At 42.3% G+C, this 18,791-nt stretch overlaps 1 protein-coding gene and 2 long non-coding RNA genes across 3 annotated transcripts in view; all 3 read right to left on the reverse strand.

Annotated features, from left to right (window-relative positions):
• Window positions 1-18,791, reverse strand: part of LOC140701238 (uncharacterized) — a 166,165-nt gene that overhangs the window by 23,824 nt on the left and 123,550 nt on the right. The gene's annotated exons all lie outside the window — the stretch shown is intronic.
• LOC140701247 (uncharacterized) lies at window positions 5,811-8,402 on the reverse strand. Its single transcript, XR_012080232.1, has 3 exons — window positions 8,257-8,402; window positions 7,322-7,371; window positions 5,811-6,040 (listed from the first exon to the last, which is right to left on the reverse strand). It is a non-coding gene; the product is annotated as an uncharacterized lncRNA (long non-coding RNA).
• LOC140701243 (uncharacterized) lies at window positions 15,912-17,732 on the reverse strand. The gene is made up of 3 exons (XR_012080228.1): window positions 17,527-17,732; window positions 16,934-16,988; window positions 15,912-16,170 (listed from the first exon to the last, which is right to left on the reverse strand). It is a non-coding gene; the product is annotated as an uncharacterized lncRNA (long non-coding RNA).

Genomic DNA, 18,791 nt, shown 5'->3' on the forward strand with positions numbered 1-18,791 from the left:
CTAGGAAACTTCATCCTGGACTGAGGAAGAGGACTGGGGAGTAGCGGGTAAACTGGGGTACGGAGAACTATGGGCCACCTGTCCCACGATGGACTTTAGACTCACCCTCACCCTCCAGGAACTTCAAAATACACACAGACAGAGTGCTATGGACAAGAATTTTTTTTTAATCAAATTCCTGAATCCCTAGCAGATCTTGTTTCTACCGAGACACAAATGTCTTATGTGTATAATGTTTCACAGAAGCCTTAAAATATTATCACCCCAACTTGACCCATCAAGAAACTGAGGTAGAGAAGTTTATCACATTCTACAAGATTAGAGAGGGGCCACGTCAGACACCGTATTTAAATCCAAGTCCCTGCTCCAGTGCTCTCACTAAAAAGTGTCACATACTGCCCCTTTCCTGCCCTCTCCCTGCAATCAATCTCTGAAGAGACTTTTCTGTGTCACCTGGAATCAAAATCACATCAATTTTTCACAAAGATCTATGTAACTCCTTAGAGGACTTATCAAAATCTAAAGGTTTGGGTTGAGAGGAGAGATTTGCAATTTCTGTTTCTCAAAGGAAACATGGCTTTAAAAGAAACTGAAAAGTACTTATCTAGTCTAAGCCCTCATTGTGCAGAGAAAGAAACGGAGGCTTAGAGGAGAAGATGAAACGGTGTTATTAACAAATATTGCCTCAGCGCAGCACCAAGCCAGTCCTGGGCCCTTCTGGGGGAGGATCTGGAAGGCCCAGGAGAATGAGTGTTAGAAAATAGAAAGAGAAGAAGCATATAAGGCCCCGTCTCTACACCACCATACCATGAATTTCCACCAAATTACCCAGTATGGGTGCAGCCAATATTAAGGTTGTCTAAACAGGTTATTGAAACCTGGAATTCTCAACCATAGTGGAAATTCCAGCATTTACTGTGCTTTTTTCCCAGTCCAACCATCAATTCAGTGGACACTCTGTACCAGGGACTACACGAGCCCTGGGGTTCTCACAAATAAAGATCTCTATTACCACGTGTGCAAGCCACATAAAGGCTGCCAGAAGAAAAGCGCCCACAGATAAGATGGAATTACTGAAACCTAAAGCATCCAAAGGGCATATGTTACTAGGAAAAATGGTGCTCCTAGAAATGGACTCATGGACATAGAAAGCAAACTGTGTTTAGCAGGCAGGAAAGGGGGGATTAACAGATACAAATTGGTAAATATAAAATAAATGACAAGGACCTGCTATATAACACAGGGAAATATATTCAATTTCTTGTAATGAGTTATACTAAGAACAATCTAAAACATATGTATACACATATGCATATGTTTATAACTGAATCTCTGCTCTACACCTGAAACTAACATTGTAAATTGACTACACTTAAATAAAAAATAATTTAAAAAATAAGTAAAAATAAAAGCAACGCCGTTAAGAAAAAATAAAAGAACACTCTAATCCCCTTAGCTGTAGGTGGTGAAGAATTCTGGTTGCAAGCACCAAGTCCATTGGATCACTCCAGCCCTGGCTGTCACTCTTTCTGAACATCAGGGAGTCACTTGCTTCACTGAGGTTTCTTTTCTCTTCTGTGAAAGGATACAGTTGCAACTAACGATGTATAGAATCTCATCATTCACAAGTACAAAAAATAGTGAAGACTTCCCATGGGCCAGGCACTGGACAGATGAAAAGATAGGGTCCCAGATATATTCATGGGTAGAAGAAGTTTATGCCATAAAGACATTAAATCTTCCTGTTTTGATAGACAGATTCTTTGCAATTCTGATTAGAATTCCTTCAAGGTTTTTCTTGGAATGTAACAAGTGAATTTATGGTCAGAAATAGCCAAGAAATTTCTTTAGAACCACCACTGGGGAGGGGTGGTTGGGTCATTCATTTCCACTAGTCTTTCTGAAGTGATAAAAACGTTCTGGAATAATAATGGTTGCACCACTGTGAATATGCTAAAAGCTGCTGAATTGTACCATTTAAATGGAAGGACTTCATGGTGTGTGAACTATATCACAATAACGCTGTTACATGAAAAAATATTTCTTGACAAATATTTTTCTGTTTATACCACGAGTGTGTCCCACAATTTAAGAAAAGCAAAAAACCAAAACAAACCAAACTGTGCCAGGAGCTTTTTAGGACTTCAATATCCCTGGGTCTCCAAGGCCTCTGGTGGTGCTGTTCCTGTTAACACACACTAGCTGGGCTGGGCTAGTTAGGGACTGTAACTATCTTTTTAAAATCGACGATCACTCCTTTCATCCTGGTAGAGGGAAGGAAGGAGGATGTCTCAGCCTCATACCTTCAGCTCATTTTTAACAGAACCAAGCCCTGCTTTCACCACTGTAATCCCTCTCACTATAAAAACACGTGACATCAACAAGCACCACCATCATAACTCCTGAAAGTGTTCAAAGTACTTACATGCAGCAGAAATACTGAGGGAGGAGACAGAAGCTCCCTCAGCACTGAGGCTCCCTTTTCCCAACTCCAACTGGAGAAGCAGGGCGTTACAGCCTGAGGCTCTCAGCCCAGGGAGCAGTGCCCACGCCACTGAGCTGGTCCTCCAGGAGCGGGAAAGGGAGAGAAGGGCAGCCCCGGGTGGGAGGGAAAGAGGGGGGGACGCGGGCTGCAGGCCCGCTCAGAGGCCAGCCCGAGACCCAGCCACAGCCGCCCTCCCCGTCCGGGTCCGCAGTCCCCGCCCGCCCAGACACAGCCCTCCCAGCGGCGTGAATAGGCCAGCGGCCAAGGAGAGGAAGCCAGGGAGGAGAGGACTAGCGGGCGGGAGAGGTGAAGGGGACGCCAGCCGCGGACTGAGGGGATCCCGGCTGGGTGAGAGGTGGCAGGTGCACACCTGGCCCTGGACAGCTGTGGCCGGGGCGCCGGGGCAGGTGGCGCTGTGAGAGGGGCTGGCCTGGGCAATTCAGCTGAACACAAGCTGACTGGCGCCCTGGGGGACTGTGACAGGCTGACCGCCCTCCCGCAGCCGCCTGATCCCTTTCCCGGGAGACCCCACCTTGCACTTCCACAGTCAGAGGCCCCAGCCCCAGGCAGGAACCAAAGGCCTAATGGGCCACAGAGTTGAGAAGCCTTTGGGCCCGATCCCCGGCTCTGATATGGAGCTTCCAACCAGCGGACCACCTGGCACTACTGCGCATGCGCAGGAGGGCCAGGGATCCTCTCTGAGTTCTGTGAGAGAAGGTGGGACAGCGAGGGAGGTAGAAGATGGGAGCAGGTGCAGCAGAGGGGAAAAGTGGAGGGATACAGATGGACAGGATGAGCAGAGAGTAGGGAGGGATATGGAGAGGGGAGGGTGGTAGCGGTGTTGGAGAGAAAAAGCTTAAACTCTGGGGCACCCAGAGGTGGCAGACCTGCCTCGGTACCATTCTGTAACCCTTCAAGTCCCGCAGCTCAAGTTTTACCTCCCTCATCCAGCCCTCCAACCGATGCTTCTGCAGAAGCCCTATGGGGATCACACCCATTGCCCCCACGCGGACCTGGGTTTTCTCTTGCTCTGAGAACCAAGCACCCGCAGGTGTTGTCGCTCAGAACTACCTTGGGAAAGGTACATAATCCCCTTTTACACGCTGGGAAACAGGCAGGCAGGATCACTGCCTTAGCTCCACTTTCCCAGGTGTTGGGCTGGCGGGGAGCGGGATGATACAAGATCAGAGCCCCAGACAGAGCAGACTGCCTGAATGTTGGTGCATAGTCCCCATATCTCCTTGGTAAACCATACCCAACCCTAGTGGAAACATCAAGGGCTCACGGTTGTTCCCTGGGTGTGGGAGAGCTGTCCTCATGTGAAGGAAAAGTCCAGCTGGGCTAACAAGCTAAGTCACAAATCTAAGTGTGGTAAGTGTCGGTTTACTGATCTAAATTCTGCTGGGCTATCTCATATATCTGAAGTTTAGTGTCAGTTTATTGGGCTAACAACCTTACTCGTAATTCCAAGCACAACAGGTGTCAGTAATGTGATCTATTACAAATTGATAAGCTCCAGTGTACTGATTCCTTGCTTTTTGTTCTTTGAGCCTTATTGGCTAATTCCCCCTTACTTGTAATTAAGCCTTTAAAACCTCATGTGCACGTCTTGGAGGTGCTCAGAACTTCGGAGCAGGAGCCCCTCTGAGCCCACCGGCATAATATTTCTGAGTACACCAACAACCCGATTGGTGCTTTTCTTGGCTGGCCTGTTTCCATAACACTCAGCTCCAGTGCCCAGCTTTCTAAGTAGATAGGAGTGTTACCAAGTCGAAATTCTTTCTCCTCAGTGCAGGACAGGACAATAAATTGGGAGACCAGATGTTGGGGCATGGAATAGCAGGTTTCTGTAGACCTAGATGGCAAACTAATGTCCTGGAAAACCATCTCCCCAAGTCACAATTCAGGCTCCTTTCCTATGTGCTTGGTTGTTGCAAACTTCTTAGTGTAGGAATTCCTTCTTGTTAGAATCCTTTCTTCTTGCAGCTATCTGCGTGGGTCAGATCCCTGCAATCCTCCAACAAAACAAAAGTTATTTTCTATTATGCAATTTGCTATCTTTTAATGAATGAAAAAGTGTTAAATATCCTTAAAGGTCAGAGCCTTCAGAATAGGATCTCCTGTTTATTTCAGGCTCTAGGCAACATTGTTTTACAAGCCAGATGAAGCCTAGGAAACAGAGCATAGGGTTAAATTCAAAGGAACAGATCTAATATGAGTCAGATTTGTTCTGTTCTATTACCCGGCCAGAAGCCACTTGAGGATTTAAATCCCTTTAAGTTAAAAATAACTAAAATTTTAAAGGAATTTACATACATATGTGGGAATGTGCAAAGCATATCTGGAAAAGCACCCAATGGATAGTAAACAGTGGCATCTCCAGAGAGGGCTGAAAGAACAGAGGATGAGGGAAATCTTCTTTCACTTGTGTATTTTTGTGCTCTGAGTTTTTTTTTTAACCATTTGCTTGTATTTCTTTTTCAGTTAAAAAAAATGTGTAATGGAGCAAATGAGTAACTAGCTTAGCAAATAGAGCAGCCATGAAATCACTGAGTCATCACGTTTGATTTAAGCCAGAAAGCATTTATTGACTCTCTCCAATGTGCTCAGTCCTGTTTTAAGACTTCTTTTAATATTATTATTATTACTACTACTACTACTACTACTAATATCACAAATACTATTATTACTATTATTTTATGAAATAATAACACTGTTTACCTCACCCCTGCCCATGGCTGGTGGAAAATCAACTGAGTTTTTATTGAGTTGTTTTCCAAGGAGTAGAGATGAGTTTATAAACAGAACACATCTTCAGGGTAAAATAGGCAGAGTGCTTTTCCAGCAAGCCAGACAGCTATGAAGGGTTTTCAACAGAGGCGCCCAGAAGCTGAGAGAGAAAGCCTCCAGGACACTACAAAAAGCTGACCAAACTGTCTTCTCCATGGCACTACTGAAATAGGAAAGAACAAATCTGACTCCATATTTGATCTGTACCTTTGACTTTAACAAAGCCAAGTTAATATGCTCCGGTCCTTTCATGGGTTATGATGTCACTTAGGAGATGGACAGGTCAACAAGGAACCACTCTGCCGTGGTTACGGAGCCGGGGAAAGGGATGGGCTGCAAGATGTTTGACGCAGCGGCAACTGTACCCGTGCTTCTACGCAGGTATCCAAAATCGCCTCGACAATGTGTCAAACACTTGTGCCCACGTCGTCATCAACAGACATGTATTAAAGACAAATGGAAACATATAAAAGGCCAATACCCTTGATGGGTACACCGTCCAAAGAGCAAAGTCTCAGTTTGACAACTGGCCATCTCGATTCCCTGGGATTCATTCTTGAAGAACCTTAAAAACCACTCCTCTGTCCTCAAGAAGTGCTGCATATTTGTCCTATCTTTGGCTCAGGGATGGAGCACGTTCAAGTGAACTTTAATGTCTGCACAGATTTGACAGTCTTTCTCCAGGTTCACTTGTCCATTCCAAAGAGGCCTGAGCTAAGTCCATCCTCCGTATGATCTATTCCCTCCAGGGACAGCTCATTGAGCCTGCAATTAAAAGCCAAGTGAACAAGACTGTCCTCAGCTAAAATGTTCACCCACCCTTCACTGATTTCTTAATCTCCTCTCCTGGCTAATTGCAACAGACTAACACCTCCCTCCACCAAGATACCCAACTATGTCATTTTGTCCCCCCAAAGAGAAAGTAAGGTCCATAAAAGAGGAGACAACTACATAGTCACCTCTGAATTCCAAGCATATAGTAATGTCAATAAATAGAACTCAGATTATTGATAGTTTCCTTTAAAACCTTTCTGGTTATTTGAATGAGACCTTGGAAGAGAGGTGTTTGCTGTCCAGTATCTTGATCCACAAGACTCTGGAGGCCTTTTTCAGAATGGCTGTTCACTGATTCATTCAAAACACAACTTATCAATCAAGGAGTGGCTGTGCTTTTCTGCGAGGAGGTTGTGGTCACTCTAATGCCAGAACAGCTTTAAACTATATCCTTACTTTGGATTTGTTATTTTTCCCTACTTCCAACAAAATTGACTTTCCTTACTTTCTTGCCTTGAGGAATTTTTTTTCCTCTTTCACCCTTTAGTAAACCAAGATTCTCAGGATTGGCTAGGCCCATAATATGATCACCCATCCAACTCCTATTTTGAGAGGCCTGGGGCTCATCTCCTCCCCTCCTGTCAAGGCAACTGAAAATAAGTTCAGGAGCCAAGCAGCACCCCACGGCTTCTAACGCTCACGTATCTCCCAGAATCCCTGCTTTCTCGTTTGTCTTGGCTTCTGAGAATTTCCCCTCACTTTCTTGACAATTAGTTGTGCAGCTTGAAAGATGAGGAAGGAAGGTTTTATTTGTTAATCAGCATTTTAAAGCACTTGTCTAATGAAGGTTTCTAAGAGTTTCTAGAACCCTCCATTGCCGAGACAGAAACCACACTAGACATTTTCTAAATTTAGCACTCATGTGCATTTTTTCTTTGCTTTTGTTTTCTTAACTGCTAACAGACATTATTTAATTAAAAAAAAATAAGGCCCCAAAAAGGATATAACACTGAAGGGGCAAACAAAATTAAAGGGCAAAGACAGAAAAATGATAACTACTCTACAAAGTTAATATAATACATACACTATGTATCAGATCAGAAATTCTCAGTAACAGCTAATTGAAACATGACCATGAGGTAAATTTACTCTCCTGTCAGGACATGGCCAACAGAAAATACAATTAAACCAACACACTAATATCCTAATTCTGGCAAGGTACAGAACGCTACAAGCTAAATGTGTCTACTTCTTGAAATGAGGGAGACTCACCAGCTCTTCTCTGTGGAGCCTGAGCCCACGGGAGGACGGTGAAGTGAGCTCTGTAAGTACCCAATTAGCAAAGTGAGTGATGAATAAATAGACGTGAGCTTTGATGACAGAGATGATACTACTCTTCATTTGTCCTTTAAAGTATGACTTCACTTTCAGTGATCAATACTTCGGCGTCTTCAGGATTTGAGATTTTAGGAAAATGCACAGCCTGGGCCAAGACCTCCTATTTAAGCTCGTGACACTGCATGTAGATGTTTCAAGGGCACCTCCAACTCCACCTGCAAAGAGCTGTCTTCACGGTGCCCCTCCCATAGCCGTCCTGCCCAGGGCCTCTGGTAGGGGGGTAAGGTCTCCCTGCGTTTACCAACTCAGGCCCATCACTCACAGATGCGAATGGACCCCTCCTTCAAGGACCAGATATCCTCAGTCACCGAGTCCCACCACCCTAAACTGACCTACCAGATACTCACTGGCACTCACTCAGCACTGAATCTGTGCTGGAGACCATGCTGCATACTGCACAGTGTATCTCACTGGATCTCCACAACACTCCTGGGAATTGGGTACATCACTGCTTCAATTGACTAGATAAACTGTTTCAATTCCTTGCGTGTGTCATTCAAACTGACACGGCTAATAAGCCATAAGCCTGGGCCTGAAAACCACTTGAAAATTGAACACTGCTACACCTCGCAGTCACCCTACACTGACTCATCACATCACCTCCTGCCAAGCCTTCTAAATGTTTCCAAGCATTCTACAAGACAAATGTGAACTACGAGAGCACCCTACTCTCCTACTTAAAATCTGTCAATGATGGTCCACTGCCCTTAGGAGAAAGCCCCACCGGGCTTGAGCACAGCCTAAGGCCCCAGCATCCACGTTCCCTGCGCGGCCGCGTCACCTCACCCACCACGCAGCCCTACACATACCGTGTCCAGGACAGGGATGCTGACTCCGCACAACCCAGGGCTTGTCTCACTCGAACAATGATCACTTTCTTCAGTGTTCATCTTCTTCATTGCTGACTCTCACAAAAATGTTTTCTCATGATGAATCAATATCTTTTTCCTTACAAATTCTCATCATTGATAATGAGCTCCCCCCAAAAGAGAGAAGACATAATTCTCAGTCTCCTTATTTGTAAAGTGAGAATAACAAGGAAATATGAGAGGTTTTAAGAGAAATAATATTCATGTGAGGCTGAGGGACAATTCCATCATACAGTAAGCACTCAATATGTACTTACTTAATATTAATAAGAATATATTGCATTCCAGCAACCTTCAATCAATGTTTTATGACATTGTCTAACAGACTACTGACAAACTGTTGGACGAGCCCCTTAGAGCAGATCACCACAAGCATACTGGGAGAGGTAAGCGCTGATTCAGTTACAGCTGCAGCCACCCAGCACTACGGGGCGGGGGCAGTTTGCTCAAACTCTTACATGTTGCTTGAGCATTTAGTTCTCGTTATTGAATAAAGACAGGTGTTCTTTAGTCAAATCTCCTGAAACATAAATCTTCAAAGATTGATGCAAATTAGGTTTCAAGTACAACACTCTCACTAGAATTTATTTGAAAATTATAGTCTTAGCTACTCCGCACATCAAAAGGGCATAATCTTAATGTATCTGACTAAATACACTGAAAGGGTTGTTTAAAAGAAATTAAGAAGAAGCCATTCTGAATAAGCTCTCAGTATCATCTGCACAAAGCCCCACCCATGGGTCTCTTTTCTCACTTCCACATAGGTGTTTTCAAGTAGCTTACCTTGGGTCTTGGTTTCTTATAACACGGGGCGGGGAATAGTTGTGGATAGATTTATGTAGCAAATATATACCTAGGGTATTTGCTGTGAAGGAATTCTAGAAATAAGAAGATTGATATATAGTCCCACCCATAAGAAACTCAGCCTTTCCATTTACAACAGCATTAAGAATAAAGTGAGAGATACATTTAACAAAAATTTACAAGATTTGTACATTGAACTTTTTGAAGTATCACCAAAATAAATTTTAAAAGATCTACATATATAGAAGACATTCCATTTTCATGGAATGATTGACAATATTATTAAAAATGTTAAGACTCCTCAAAGTGATCTATATATTCAGTGGAATCCCTATCAAAATTCCAGCTAACTTCATTGCAAAAATTGAAAAACTGAACCCAAAATTCATATGGACGTGCAAGGGGCCCAGGACAGCAAAAACAACCTTGAAAAAGAAGAGTAAAGTTGGAGGACTCACTTTAAAGTGTACTAAAATGCTATAGTACTAAGTCAGTATGATACTGGCATAAGTTTGGATAAATAAATTAAAGAGACACAATAAAAACCCACGGGGAAAACTTACATTTACAGACAGTTTTCCACTAGGGGGCCAAAAACACTCCATTGAAAGAATAGTCTATTCAACAAATGGTTCAGGGACAGCTGGGTGTCTGCAGGCAAAAGAATCAATCTGGAATCTGAACACCCATATTTTATATAACAAATAAAATTAATTCAAAATAGATCACAGACAGAAATGTAAAAATTAAACCTATACACTTTCTAAAAGAAAACACAGTATAAATCTTTGTGGGCCTAGGATAGGCTTTTGTTTCATAGATACAAAACCAAGAGCAAAAATGATAGAAGAAAAAAGCAGATAAACTGGACTTCATCAAAATTAAAACCTTTTTCTTACAAAGGACATCATCAAGAAAGTGAAATGAGAGGGAAAATGGGTATCTCAAGTTAGAGAGTGCATGCTTAACAAGAAAAATAAAATAAATCATTACATAACTACCTCCCCTGTAAAGAAATTGTTTTAATGTTAAAAAAAATATAGTGAAAGGACAATGTGCAGAATAGATGAAAAATTTTGCAAAGCATTTATCTAATAAAAGAGTAGTATCCAGGATATATAACGAATGCTTTCAACTGAACAATACAAGGAAATAGGCCCAATTTTTAAATTTACCACGAATTCAAATAGATATACAAATGGCCAATAAGCATATGAAAAGATGCTCAGCATCAGTAGGGAAATCAAAAACAAAATGAGATCTCATTTTACACCCACTAGGATGGTTATAACCAAAACATGGACAATAACAAATGTCATTCAGGAGGCAGAGTAACCTCTTATGCGGCCAGGGGAAAGGGACAATGGTGCAGCTTCTTTGGAGAAGTCTGTTATTTCCTCAAAAGCTTAGAGTTATATGGCTCAGCAATTCCACTCCTATATGTAGAGTCATCCCTCAATACCCTTGGGTGGTTGGTTTCAGGAACCCCACACCCTGGATACCATAATCCAAGGATGTTCGAGTCCCTTTACAATCAGCCATCTGGATCCATGTAGTGGAAACTACAGATATGGCGGGCCAAATGTACAGCCAACAGAATGAAAACATATTCTCATAAAAAATTTCACATCAATATTCATAGCAGTATCATTTAGAGTAGCCAAAAGTTACTAACAATATCCACCCATCAATGAACGGATAAACAAAATTATCAAGAATAGGCCCACAAACTTTTGGTCATTGAAACTTTGACAAAGGAGGCCAGAGCATAGAATGGAGTAAAGACAGCCTCTTCAGCAAATGGTGTAGGGAAAACTGAACAGCTGAATGTAAATCATTGAAGTTAGACTACTTCCTCACAGCATACACAAAAATGAATTCAAAATGTGTTAAAGACTTAAACATGTAGACAAGACAGTATAAACCTCTTAGAAACAACCATAGGCAAAACATCTGACATACATCTCAGCAATGTTTTCCTAGAGCAGTCTACTCAAGCAATAGAAAAACAACCAAAAATATACAAGAGGGATCTAATTAAACTTACAAACTTTTACACAGCTAATAAAACAGTAAGCAAAACAAAAAGACAACCAACCTATGGAATGGGAGAAAATATTTGCAATAAATGAAACTGCTAGGGGCTTAATTCCCAGAATATGTAAACAGCTTTTACACTTAATAAGAAAAACTAACAAACAATTCAATTCAAAAATTTGCGGAAGTCCTAAAGCAACATTTCTCCAATGAAGACGTACAAGTGGCCAGTAGGCACATGAAAAATGTTCAATATCACTATCAGAGAAATGCAAATCAAAACTGCAATCAAGTGTCACCTCTCACCAGTCAGAATAGCCATCTTTCAGAAGTTCACTGACAATAAATACTGGAGAGTCTCTGGAGAATTGGAAACACACCTACACTGTGGTGGGAATTCAGTTTGGTGGAGCCATTGTGGAAAACTGTATAGATGTTCCTCTAAAGACAAAATATTGACCTCCCATATGAACCAGCAATTCCACTCCTGGGCATATATCCAGAAGGAACCCTAATTCAAAAAGACACCTACACCCCAATCTTCACAGCAGCACTATTTACAATAGCAAGACATGGAAACAACCGAAATGTCCACTGACAGATGGCTGGATAAAGAGGTTGTAGCATATTTGTCCAATAGACTACTATTCAGCCATAAAATAATAATAAAATAATGCCATTTGTAGCAACATCAATGGACCTGGAGAATGTCATTCTAAGTGAAGTAAGCCAGAAAGAGAAAGGAAAATACCATATGAGATTGCTCACATGTGGAATCTAAAAAAAAAAGAAAGAAAGAAAAAAAAAACTTATCTACAGAACAGAAACAGACACAGAGACTTAGAAACCAAACTATGGTAACCAGTGGGGAGAGGGTGTGGGAAGGAATAAATTGGGAGTTCAAGATTTGCAGATACTGAGTATGTAAAGAATAAACAGCAAGTTTATACTGTATAGCACATGAGAATATATTTAATATCTTATAGTAACATGTTTAAAAAGAGTATGAAAATGACTACAGGTATGTTCCTATTTAACTGAAATGTTGTGCAGTACACAAGAAACTGACACAACATTATAAACTATCAAGACTTCAATGAAAATATTTTTAAATAGACCAAAAACGAAAAAAAAAATGGAAAATGATGTTATCAAACAAAAAGAATTAAAGTACTGATTCAGGCTACAATATGGATGAACCTTGAAACTTTATGCTAAAATAAGCCAGACACAGAAAGCCAAATAGTGCCCTTTAAAGTGAACTGTATCTAAGCATTTATTTTACTACTCCTGTAAATTTTCCAGAGTTTTGAAATCTATCAATATCAAAATAAAATGTATTATACATTAAAAACTTATAACGCTTCCTCACAGGAGGGCTTTTATTATTAAATGCAGAAACGCATATAAAGCTCTTGGAAAAATACTTTGCACCTCCACACAAAATCACTGCTGTCACTGCCACTCAGAGGGTGGTGCCAGCACTGATGAGAGCTGCCTCCACTCGCTCCCGTGCAGACAGTTGTGAAGGCGTGAGCTCTGACAGGCAGGATGAGCGTGAACCTGGGTCAGACACAGCCACGTCCCAGGCTCTGCGTTACCCAACTTTCTTATACAAACTGCAACATGTAATGTAAACACGCTAGATGGATGTATTTTACAACACAGGGAATACAGACAATGTTTTACAGTAACTATAAATGGAGCATCTATTGTACACCTGAAACTAATATCATATTTTAAATCAGCTATATTTTTATAAAAAATTAAAAAATATTTTTAAAATGCTATCACTTTAATATTCAATTCAGTTTTTAAGTAACTACTAAACAGCTCAGAATGTATAAAAGCATTTAATTGTGCTGTTTGTTTACATATTTATTTACATTCAGCCTCTTGCTAAAAGAGAATTTAAACAATTCTTTTATAAACAGCTTAAGAACCATAACAACAAAAAGGCAAAACTGAGAGTGAAGAGAAAATGGATATTCAATACTTAAATGAAACCAGGGGGAGATAAACTCATAAAAATGGATTCCATGAAGTCAGGGCAAGTGTTAAAGGCTGACTAGAAATTCAGCTGTAGGATTCTTGGCAGCTAAATCAAAAAGAAAAGATGATGGAGCGGCTGGTAGAGCGTGTGCTTAGCGTGCACGGGATCCTGGGTTTAAGCCCCAGGGCTTCCACTAACAGATAAATACATCTAATTACCTGCCCCCCAAAAGAGCCCCAAAGAAAAGAAAAAGAGAAATTTCTTTCCCAAAGAACCCTGATATTAAATTTGGATTAAATATTTAAAAAAAGAAAAAAGAAAATTACAAAAGATAAGTCACACTGTGAAGGAAAACCCCAGCTGGGCTAACAAGCTAAGTCACAAATCTAAGTGTGATAAGTGTCGGTTTAGTGATGTAAGTTTTGCTGGGCTACCTGGTAAATCTGAAGTTTAGTGTCAGTTTACTGGGCTAATAAGCTAACCCGAAAATCCAAGGTCAACATTTGTCACTAACGTGATCTGTTCCAAGTTGATAAGCTTCAGTGTACTGATACCTTGCTTTTTGTTGTTTGAGCCTTATTGGCTAATAGACCCATACTTGTAATTAACCCTATAAAACCTCATGTGCACATCTTGGAGGTGCTCAGAGCTTTGGAAAAGAAACCCTTCTGAGCCTGCCAGCGTAATAAATCTCAGTACTCCAACCCTCTGTGTGATTCTTGTTTCTTGGCTGGCCTGTTGTTTCCATAACAACACAAGCGATAATGCCCGTGAGATAAATCTGGGGAGGCTGCTGGCAGATCCCCATGTCTCACGTGAGAAAATCTGAAACATCCTTCTCACCACTCAGAGTCATCATAAGCCCACCCCACACTTCCCGCCGTTAAATGCAGGAGCACAGTTAGGGCCCAGCCTTTACTGTCTTTGTGTCATCACAGTGATACAGGATGGAAGGGGGAAGAGCACAGCCATTCAAGGAAGGCCGCTGCCATTGACATCAAAATGGTGAAGGATTCAACCCCCAAAAGGCCTTGAGGCACAGGATGAAGAGATTTAACTTCTAGCAGATCTTGAGATTCAGTAAACACCCATTGTAATAGTAACGTGGTGAATAACATGCCCCAGGCAATATGGCAGTCCCATGGCTAGCCACAAAAGATCAAAGGGTGGGATATGGCCAACTCCCTGGGAATCCCAGCCCCTTGCCTTTAGGCTGGTCCTTCTACTTATTAGCATATGAAACCACCAAGCCCAAGAAAACAAGCAACACAGCGCCACCTCGCGGTCACCACTCTCTCTCCCTCTTTGGAGAAGGCCCACACTCTGTCTGTGGAGTGTGTACCTACTTCTAATTTGTGCATCAAACCCCCACACCTCGTGATGTTTCTCTTCCATTTCAATGTATCTCTCTGAATATATATACCTTTACTCAACACTGGCTTGCTCTTGAATTCTTTACTGCATGAAGTCAAAGAACAAAATCTGGTGGGGCACATTCCAGGGGCTAAACGAAAGGGTGGGGCACAGCCCTTCTCATGCCCAACGCTTTTTATTCTTGTATCAACAGGACTGGGCTGTGAAGCGAGGTCTGAGTCCCCAGCTAAGGGACAGAACCAGCCTCCAGGGCTCCAATTTGTGGACAGCCTCTCGCCAGCTTGGGCCTTGGGGTCTGCGAGGATCTCTGTGTTTCTCTGTTGTGCTGACTCCCCAGCCAGACAGCGTAATCCTAGGCCTATCCCCACAAAACCCCTGTCTCCAAAATACAAGCACATCATGTCACAATCCTCTTGTTCAACCAGGAAATGTTCAGCCCACTTTTTTCTCCCCAATAAAGTACCCAACTGTCCTCGCTCCCATCACATCACTTCTTTATTTGTGAGAACTCTGCACTCGCCACACCCCATCCTGAACACAGGTGTCTTGTTGGCTGTGACTGAGATGTTTCTTTCTCAAACAGCCTGCGTCCTTTCACTTTCCCCTTGTTACCTTAAAAAAGCCTTTCCTGAGTCACCCACCCCTCTGATTATGAACTCACAATGTGCTGAGGTTGCAGTCACTGTGCATACATCCCAGTTTTGGTTAGGTTTCCATCGCAAGATCTTCATTAAGGAGCTGCATCAAGAAGTTTAAAGAGGCTATTCTTACAACTGAGTGGAGGAGACTGCAAAAAATCTAAATGGCTTTGAAGAGAGAGTTAACCAGGGACAGAGATGTCGCGGGTCCTAGTCAAAAGTGTCATGAGGAAAAATGTTCTCCCAAGGCTCAGAGTGGCTTCTGAACACGGAGTCAGCAGGGAGGAGGTGACAGGCAGTGATTAGGGTGGGTGATACAGGGTACGCTCCCCCAGCCGGGAAAGAATAGGATTTTTTCTAGTTTTCCAAACAATTTCTTACTGCCTTTTTTCCCTTATTACCACATACCATTTCCTACGAATTAAGCATATCAATGTAAGTCATTTGGGGCACTTGGGAGAAGCTACACGATGCCATTCACAGGGCTGGGGCATGACAGCCACACCAGTCTAGATTGAAAGAACAGTTGCGGTATTTGCAAGGTAATCACGGGCATGCAGCAAACTCCCCAGGTTCAATGACCTCATCTCAAAGCTGGGGTCAATAAAACTACCAAGCAAAGTGCGTGATGATTATGGCCGATGTTTACTAGGTAAGTGCCCGTGAAAGCTGCCGCTTAATGGGGAATGAGTACGATCAATAAGGCCCTGTCTACCTACCCACACGCGCCCTGCCTTCCTACCTTGCTGCAACAGCAGAGCTTGTTTAGCTGAGATGAACGCACCCAGACCAGCCCAGAAGGGAAAGCTCCCAGCTCTGCACGGCGAGACGTGTTCCTTTCCTTCTCAGGGCTGATCACAGTTTGCTGTCGTCTGTTTTTATGTTTATCCCTTTTGTAACTGCCTCTCCTCCGGAGTTTTTGCTCAAGCAGCACAGGGCCAGGTGTGTCTTGCGGCCTGCCGGATATTCTGGGCAGGGAAACAGCCAACTCCATATCTGGCTCTGGTGCTGAACGGAGAGAGCAGAAGGCCCAGGGGCCCATGCTGAACCGAGGCCCCTGCACCCAAAATTATGGTCTGACTTTGGGCAAATTACACAGTCTTCTTTACCCTGAGATTCCTCATCTGTCCATGAAAATAACTGCCCATGTCACACAGAGTTACAAGCATTAAAGGAAATCAGCAAATTCACAACCTAGCCAAGGGGCTACAAGTGCGTCCTCAACAGACAAATGCTGCCTTTACGGCTCTGACACACGCTAAGCGGGGCGGCCCCACACAGTGAACACTGCTAAGTGCCAGTGTGTAAAATGCTTCATGTGTGCTATGATACTCTTTAGATCTTACAACAATCCCAGGATGAAATGAATATTATCATGCCAATTTCACAGATTCACCAACAGGTTAAGAGAGTATGCATTCTATTCCAAGGCCCTATGTTGAAGAAATGGCGATTTAAACCGGAATCTGGGCCCAGGCCTTGGCTCCATCTCTCTCCCATCCACCTGACCACTTGCCTATGAATTCCACCTGTCCATTATACAAGTTTGCAGACCGCCATCTCTTAAATGCAATGTGTGCCACCATTTGTCAATGTTGTTTAATTACCATAAAATGTTCTCAGAAACCACTACAGTAAAGGAAGGTGGACTTAAGGAATTCTGCATTGCGTTCTCCTGTAATGTGCAGAATCCCTTCCCTACACCTCCAAATCCAAGTATATGCTTCCTCCATGTTTATGTTTGCACACGGCTTATTAAAGCAGAAGGTACCTGCAGTAATTCCATCTCGGTTGCTTTCCAAGTTTGCAGATTATCCATAATCGGTCTGTGAACGAAAATACTACAATGTGAATGAGAATACTGCAACCATATCAGTAAACAAAGAATACTGATACCAAGTCATTAAAGGCTGCCGCCACCCCCCAGCAAGGACAGGCCTGGAGCCCAGCCACAGCAGCAAATCACAATGGTGCCCTCTGAGCAGACTCAGAATAAGAAAGGACAGGCTACTGGCCTGAGATAGCTAGGTGCTTGTCTAAAAAATGAATTCAGTGAGTCCTAATATTTGCTTCCTCCCATTCATACAAAATCACTAAATTCGTGAACTTGAGACACCTGGCTTTCTTTAGATAACAAGTAATCTTTTATTGTTCCAACAACCTGGTCTTTGTTGTAAAGCTCCTATGTATCCTAGCTCTTCCTCAACCTCTTGGGAGCAGTCCCTCAGAGATTTCTGAAAGGCTGTCATCCCGGCTCGAGTCCTCCCACCAAATAAAACAAAACTCTTAACTTTTAAGCTGCACATGTATTTCAGTCAACAGTTTTGGACACCATGAAGGGACCCACAGCAGATTTCTCTCCACCTGAACTCTCCAAGTAACCGAAGCCTTGCTACCAGCACTGGCCCTTTGTGCCCATCCGCCTCCTCGGGGAGTCCAGATGAATTTTGCTGAGTCTCTCCTGGTTCTCAGATCTCACATATTGGTTGATGATCCTAAGTTTTATCTGGCGGTGTATCCAGGTGCGTGGCCCTCCAGTTGAAAGAAACTGAGGTGAATTACCCACCCAGTGGAGACATACTGGGTGGGGCCTGTTTGAAAGATAACAGGAAATACCCACCTTGAGGATATGTCCAAAGTGGGGCTGGTGGAAACATATGAGGGAAATACTCACCCAGTGGAGACATCCCGAGTGGGTCCAAGTTGAAAGACACTGGGTTCAGGACTGAGTGGTTAGGTAAGTGGCTGGTCTAATATTTTCCTCAATTTGGTTACCTCCATTGAATTTTTCAGGATAAAAGTAAAACTCTTATGAGGAAATTTTCAACTCAAAAATTCGGACCATCCTCCTGGCTGGTAACAGCATTTTCGGGTGACAGAGAATCTTCCAGGAGTGGTAGAGACAAAGGCTTCATGCCACAGAGTTGTCCCTGTGGGAAATCTTACTAGCAAATTTATTGTGAGAACCCGAACTTACAATGGGGAATAGAACTTTCAAAAAAAATAAAGAACAAAAAAGAAAAGAAAAAGAAATGACAGATTCCCAGTCTCCAACTACTACCCCAGCCAGATTTATGTACATACAAAACTTACAACATTAATCGGGAATAAGAAAAAAAAAAAAAACTCACTCTGAAAATAACCAGGCCTGATAAAAATATTTTTTGGAATTCTGAAATTATAAAAACAAAATCCCCTTTAGGGGGAACTTGGATTTCTCTTCCTGTGTCCTTGAAATGTAAATGTTTTATCTTTCTCTGGGTGTTTTAAGTGTGTGTATGTAAGTATATATATGTTTAGTTTAGTTTTTAAAGGAAACCTTGGACTCTGTTGTACAAAGTTTCAAGTATTGTGTACATATGGTGGCCACACAAATAAATTGGGATTCTAAGCAATTCTTTGATTGTACCAATTTTCAGATATTTTGCCATCTTAAACTTTGCTGCATCAGCCTGGACCACGAAGGCTTTAAGCTTTTGGAGAGTAAACCTTTGAATTTTATTTAGGCAACACCCCGACTCTCATGTGGAAGGGCCTCTTCATCTTATTGGTTTAAAATCACTATATATATATATATAAATTGATGGCCATATGATGGATTTTTTAATTTGGAAAAACTTTTTAATTGG

Source organism: Vicugna pacos, chromosome 14, assembly GCF_048564905.1.
Source record: "Vicugna pacos chromosome 14, VicPac4, whole genome shotgun sequence".
Taxonomy (NCBI): Eukaryota; Metazoa; Chordata; class Mammalia; order Artiodactyla; family Camelidae; genus Vicugna; species Vicugna pacos.